The sequence below is a fragment of the Silene latifolia genome, chromosome Y, assembly GCF_048544455.1.
Source record: "Silene latifolia isolate original U9 population chromosome Y, ASM4854445v1, whole genome shotgun sequence".
NCBI lineage: Eukaryota > Viridiplantae > Streptophyta > Magnoliopsida > Caryophyllales > Caryophyllaceae > Silene > Silene latifolia.
The window spans coordinates 415,095,473-415,102,468 of record NC_133538.1 but is presented as its reverse complement, the minus strand read 5'-3'; the positions used below and the strand labels follow the sequence as shown (position 1 = coordinate 415,102,468).

The window sequence follows — 6,996 nt, the reverse complement described above, 5'->3', positions numbered from 1 at the left end:
TCGAGGCAGACAAACAAAAGCTTTGACTTGACTATCAACAAGAGGCTTGGTAAAATTAGCAAATTCATCTTCAAGTTTTTGGTTCGACTCCTCTTCATCAAAATCACATCTTTACATCACCAAAATCGGCAAAAAGTGTTATTTTTTGGCTGGGTCAATTTAAGATAAGTTGGGTTTTGGTCATGCTATAGATTTCTAGCGGATCTGATATGGGGTATAGCAGTTCTAGTGGATCTGATCTGGTATGGTAGATTATGCTAAAAGTATAAGATATCACATATCAACATTATAATCAAAATTTCAGGTGCTTACGCTAATTACACATTTGAGATATCATATGAATAAAATTCATCTTGTAAATAATTTATAAGCAAGATAGTTTTGAGTTTAAATAACGTGAGATGAAGACATGGCTTGTGAAATAAAAGCTGACAAAGAAAAGAGATTATAGGTACGAAAGGCTCTATCCGAGATGAGAGCATTGGCTCTGGACACAGGCTCAGGCTCTATCTCCATCTCACCTGACATTGGAGTAGTTCAACCATTAGGCAAATCAAGCTTTCTATTAGCAAGTCCATCCAACTCTCTTGTATTAGCAAGTTCAACCAACTCTCTTGTCGAGTAGTTAGAATTCCATCAAAATAAAGTAGAATATATAAAAATATAAAATCATCAAAGATTATGCCAATTTTTTGAAAAGTGTACAGACGATACTTTTTGTTTAAAAGTCGGAATCTTGGAGGAATGGTTGAATCACTATAAGTGAAAGGGAAAAAACATGAATATTTTTTTACATTCAGGCGCTACGCCTTCTAACTAATGACAACATAGATATCTTGTACTGAATTTGGATGAAACCTCCCCCGTCTGATCTTTAATGTCATTTAAGTAATTAAGTGTATTTTGGTTTTTATTAAATTAACCGATCAAATTCTCTTCTGCTTGTTCGATAGTTAAGATAAAGAATGAATTAAGTCTCATTACCTTGTGGCCTTTCCCCCAAGTATGAAGTGAAACGGTCTAAATTTCAGTTCACTATGTTGTTCGCCTTTATAATGCTTGTAATTATAATTTTAAATTAGATGGTCATAAATCTCACTCAAAAAATATTGTATGTCAGCTTTTGCAATGTTTAATTAAAATAGAGAGATTAACTATAACCGTATGAACATTCAAAAAAACTTAAAGACCAACAAAGTGAAAGAAAAAAAATACCTTCTCCTCATATGAGGCTCTAAAATGAATATTACACATTTTAGACACCTGTAAAGTTGCAATAATGTCAAGAAAGGAACTGCGAAATAGCAATTGTTCCCCTTTTGATGGATAAATTGATCGTTGTTGCCGCTAATTTTAGTAGTAAAGACACTCAACCCATTACTACTAATTTGATTGATCAAGTTTTTAGACCTTACTATGTATTGTTTGCACAGTAAACATAAACAAAAGGTAAATATCTTGTGATGTCACAATGGCAAATTATAACAAAGAGGGTTTCTCTCCATTTCCTAAAAAGAAATGGAGAGGCCATTTCCTTTCCGTGGTCCAGATCGTATTCTGGCATCATCGAACGGCTCAAAATTAATGGGTAAAAATAAAGGAATAATGAGATTTGGTGGGAAAAATATTATTAAATGAGTTTAAGAGAGGAAATGGAGAGGAAATGAGAGAAAGAAATGGAGAGGATCGATTTTGAATTCTAACCAACAACCCCTTAAAACCAACACGATTATCACTGTCCCACCCGGTCATTTTCAAAGGCCAACTTGCAAAAAGCCTTAAAAACCAGATATCAATACAGTTAATAACAAACACGGTAAATAATTGGCAACATAAACCAAAAGTTACATTTAGATGATACCTACCTAGGAGAAACAAGTGTAAGGGTTGGATAAATATATATACTGGTTCTGCCACTGTCTTTTCATCAGTCATCAGTAAATATATACTTAATCTATCCCGGTCTTTTATTTAATCGTTAAAATCCTTGAAAAGACAAACAAATGAGTGGGAAGGATTATATATATATATATATATATATATATATATATATATATATATATATAAAGAGGAACTTGAAGAAGAGACATGGCGCAGGTTATGTAACTGTGCATAAGGCCTTGACAGTCAAATCCAAAAAGATCAGATATTCACCTTGTAGGCTCCCTAAGTCGTTGATACTGACCAACCTTTGCACATAAAAAAAAAGGAATTAGAAAGGTTATAGCAAATAACATTTAAATGATTTGGAGTACTCAAGTGATGATTACTCTGATATCATAATTATACCTCTTCAACCATCCCAAAAACTTTAGATCTGTTACAACTTTGGGATTGACTAAGGTGAAAACGTGAGATTACCGAACAAGCTGTTATGATGCCTTCAGATACAATTTATCTACTATCAACATCAAGAGTCAAGGGAGCTATTCCAAAGAAGACATGGGCTTGAAAATATAGCAAAACATAGAGCAAAAGGGCCGCATATAGATATGGAGCCTAACAGAAATAAGAAGTTAAATTTATTATCAAGTTAAATTTAAAATAGTATAATAACCTGCAAGGACACAATATCATAAACAATGTCAACCTAAAGGCAGAATTTTCCATTACTCCACTGCTCACTTGAAACTGTTGCCCCCACCAGTTCCAGACATCGACAAAAGCATATTTTGTTAAGCTGATTAAATACATGAGTGCTACAAAATGTAAGGAACTAACCTTTGGCGTCAAACCCACGAGCACCTTAATTAGGTTTCGGTATATTTTTGGCGATTCTACCAGGTTCCTTCTGAAGGACATTACCTTCCCACCAGCCATTGTGCCGCCCTACATCAATGAATACAGAAAGATGAGATTGGTTAAGTAAATTAACCAGAAAAACAAGCACCTGCTAATTACAGATATCCTAAAGGCTGGCCAGCGAAAAAAAAACTATAGGGATTTATGATCAACAACAACAACAAAAATGGGAGGTTGGATTTGTGATCAGACCAAGAAAATAAGAAACTATCAAGAAGCCTAATTTATATATATCTGTAAGAAGAATCAATCGTCAATTTCAAGCTTGTTACAGTTATTCTCAACACGTAACCCCAGAAGCAAAAAAAATGGAGTATGGGAAGTAAAACGAAAACACCTCAAAGAGTATGGGAATTAAAAAGAAAACACCTCAAAGAGTATAGGATTTTTTTTTGTTCTTTATGATTTTCTTCATAAAGATCAAATTTACACGGAATCACCTCAAAGAGTATAGGAATTAAAAAGAAACACCTCAATTTAACTGGTATCATGTTCTTAAACTTATAAATGTTCGGTAATTTTATATTAATCATCTGCTCGAGAGTTCATAACGTCACCCTGAAATACAAAAGAGTAGAAATATATAGGAGAATTAACTTCATTATAGTTTCCGATTTTACATCTTTCATCACAATCCAGCACATTAAAACTAGCCTCCATAACGATTATATACAGTGACTACCATTAAGATCGTGAAGAAACCAATCCAAAAGTTCTCCACAAAACGAAAGGCAAGTATTGCATCAGAGATAAAATTAATTAGTTTAGTTCCAACAAAATTCACTTACATAGTTTCAGTGGTAAGGTGACCTCGGTGTAAAATGTTCAATTGATAAGCAACAAAGTTAGTGTCCTCAACATTTATTATTGTTTGGAAAGAAAGTTAAGTAAGTCGATGGCCCTGGTTATCTAACTTAATGCTCAAAGACAATATAAGCTACCTCTATTTCACTCTAGAAAAGTATATTAATATCCAAGTAATACCCTTTACATCAATGCTACGACACTCCTGGAGTTTCTGCAAGAACTGTATTAATCGAAGTACTAAACTTAGGACAAATCACATATATGTGGAACTAAAGCCACTTTTTTCCATATAACATCAGAACAATGAAAAAATAGGTGTACAAACTACTGCCTGATTGGAAGTGCTAGCCCTATTAGGATTCTCACACTATAACCTCAGCAAATGCTTAAAACAACTACAAAGCACCCAGTTCCGTGCAATTTCTACCTTCCTCTTCCCACCCTAAACTATACTCCCTCCGTCCGGTTCATCTGTTTACCTTTGATTAAAATACTCCTCACAAAGAATTATAAAAGGTAAACAAATGATTGAAAGGACATATTTTTGTCATTTTGTTCAATAAGCCTCATCCGTCTTTCTCTCCGAGACGGATTTTGAGTCGCGGAGCTCATTGACTGAAATATACGTGGTAGATAAGGACCAGTACCTTGAACCTTACTCCCTACTTTGCCAATCAAATAGCCAGGGTACAAAAAGTAAAATGCGGATTTTCTCACTCCATACGGGTTTGGGATTATGTTGTCCATGTAAAGAGCGAAGACAAACCAAAGAATGAATGATGCAACAAACCATATAAAGATGTCGTTTTGCAGTTACAAATACAAGAATTAAGCATCATTGATATTATAGAATACGGGAGTATTCAGAGTATGATTCGTAAAAGAGAAAGAGTCTTAAGGAATATTTAGAAAACAAATGAAGTCCATTTCTAACAGATTAAGCGGACTGTTTTCGTACCATTGTAACTATACAATCATCGTCATTTGAAGAACATTTGGTCCTACCATTCCAGCTTATATACCAGGATCTCGATGTGTTGCAGTCGCATCTGTGAGCATCTTTAAAGCTTTGGCCAGCAAATTTGGAGGGAAGAAGGACCATATGATCCTGTACCCATTAGCGAGCCTATCACTATACGGAAATCCAAATTGTGTCACAGCCCGCATAAGTGGAATTAATGGCAATGTTGTGAAACATGATTGTTCCGGGTGTAATTCCAGAGCAGTTATACGTTACCACCCGTTCTTGTAGAATGACGTCTTTGGTTGACTCCTCCTTGCGGTCTCCTGAAACAATGAGCAAACTGAGGGCTCGGCTTTGGGCCGAGCGAACTCACTCCGACGCTCAAGTCAGTAAACTTAGAAAGATAAGTTGTTGTTACTTGGTGAAGTATATATTGTAGAGAGATAAGGAAGATATTACCGGATGAATAGTGATTCTTAGGTTAAATTGTGGATCTCCTCCTCAATGAGAGTTGAGGAGTATTTATAGACTTTCACCTTTTGTCACGTAGTGGCCAAGTGGCCAAGTGGCTAGCGGTGGAAAAGATCGATCTACCCCTCGGCCGAGGGACCCATGGCAGGCCGGCGGGCCCCGTTGACTCACCGCCGAGGGGTCTTGGATATGAGTACGCGGATGTGTGCCTCGGCTGGCTAGTTGTCCCCGCCGAGGCACAAGAGACAGGCCGACAGGTGGCGTCGGTTAGGCTGTCTAAGCCGTTGACTTGTTGTGGATATCTTTGACCTTGCTCAATATGCTGACTGGTCAGCGGGTGCAGAATATGCCCCCATCAATTTGCCCCCACCGTAGTCTATGCCGTGGTATGGGCTCCGATGTATGTTGAGCGTATATTCTACGTAAGTAAAAATTTCTGCCCCGGCTTCTTCTTCCTCGGCATGGCTCGCTTAGGCCGTACCATATCCCCCTCCACATGGATGTGTAATGGACATCCGATGTGGAAAGAGGCAATGATATTTGGCCGAGACCAGGGTGGAGAGTGCCGGTTGTTTCGATTGCCCCCGGCAGGTGCTTTCTGGCTTGGTTGATCATGTGGCCGGCGGATAAACGGATACTTAGGAATTTGTTGGGGAAGATGAACAGGCAGAGAGATATGAAGGGGCGTGTTGAAGACGCTTGGTCACTGTTGCATTGATTGACGTTCAACTGTTGCAACGATTGACATTCCGTGGTTGCATGTCTGACACGTGTCTGTTTGCTGATTGGCTGACGTTTCATGGGCTGTGCCCTGATTGGTCCTTCTTCATGGGCTTTTTCCTATAAATAGGGCAGTTAGTCCCTGAAATTGGGCACCAATTTCATTTTCTCAAAAATTTTCTTCTTTCTAGCCCTCTTTGTCGAAACTCCTCTCTAGCTTTCTTAATCATTACTCCGGCGTGGCATTTTTCTTCAAGGTAAACAAATAAATTTCCTCTTTTTAACTCGTAAGTTTTGTTGTAACATGTCTTCTGCTGGTGCCGGACTAGTAAGCTGCGCGCCGGGGCTCCCCGTCGCGTCTTGATGAGGAGGAGATACTAAACGCCATCCCGATAAGGTTTGGGGGCCCTAGGTCTCCGTCTCCGAAGTCGATCCAAAAGCTCTGGAGGGTTAGGAGGATGATGATGTTGATGATGACGTGAGGAAAGGATTCCTTTCGGTGAAGAGAGGCCGCATATCCCGGATCACGGCGAGGCGTGCATGATCGCCCCGACCGTGCCTCGGACCAATAAATCCGCTTGATTGTTCGGTGGAACTCTTTTCGAGGGTCATTTCTACTTCGGTGAGGGGTACAAAATTGTTATCCCTGAGGAGGGTCAGGCGGTCTGTTGCCCTCCTCCGGGTCATATCGGCGTATATATCATGCATCTGGAGTACGGGCTCCGGTTTCCTTTGAATAAGTACGTCACGGCCATCATCAAAGCTATGAACGTCGCCGTGGCTCAACTGCATCCGTTGGCCATTAGGACGATAGTTGGCTTCGTATGGCTCTGTCTTTTCAAGGGGAGGTACCTACGATTAACTTATTCCGCCGCTTCATCATCTTCGGGCATCGACCCCGGAAGGTGGGGTGGTACAGCGTGCGAGATGGAGCGGGCGTCCTCTCTCGTTGATAAGCTTTCTTCTTGCAAGGACCGGAAGGGGCGGCGGGTGTATGTCGAAGTGTCGGATGACTATCCGCGCCCCGGTCCTTCCAGCACCAAGTCAACTTACGGTGCGAGAGTAAGAGGGAGCGTGAAAAATGGGTCTCCCAGAGTAAGCTCGAGATGGATGCCAGTAGGGTTCCTCTTGGTGCGGACGAGGAGCGGGCGATGCACTGTTGTTTGATCGAGAAGGGATGGGTGCCCCGACTCGCATTATTCTTCAGGATGAGTTGCTTTGCCGCGTCGGCC

At 39.7% G+C, this 6,996-nt stretch overlaps 1 pseudogene; it reads right to left on the bottom strand.

The window, feature by feature from the left end:
- Nucleotides 1–2,394: 2,394 nt before the first annotated feature.
- The window catches only part of LOC141632385 (ABC transporter A family member 2-like), a 52,752-nt pseudogene continuing 48,150 nt past the window's right edge, over nucleotides 2,395–6,996 (bottom strand).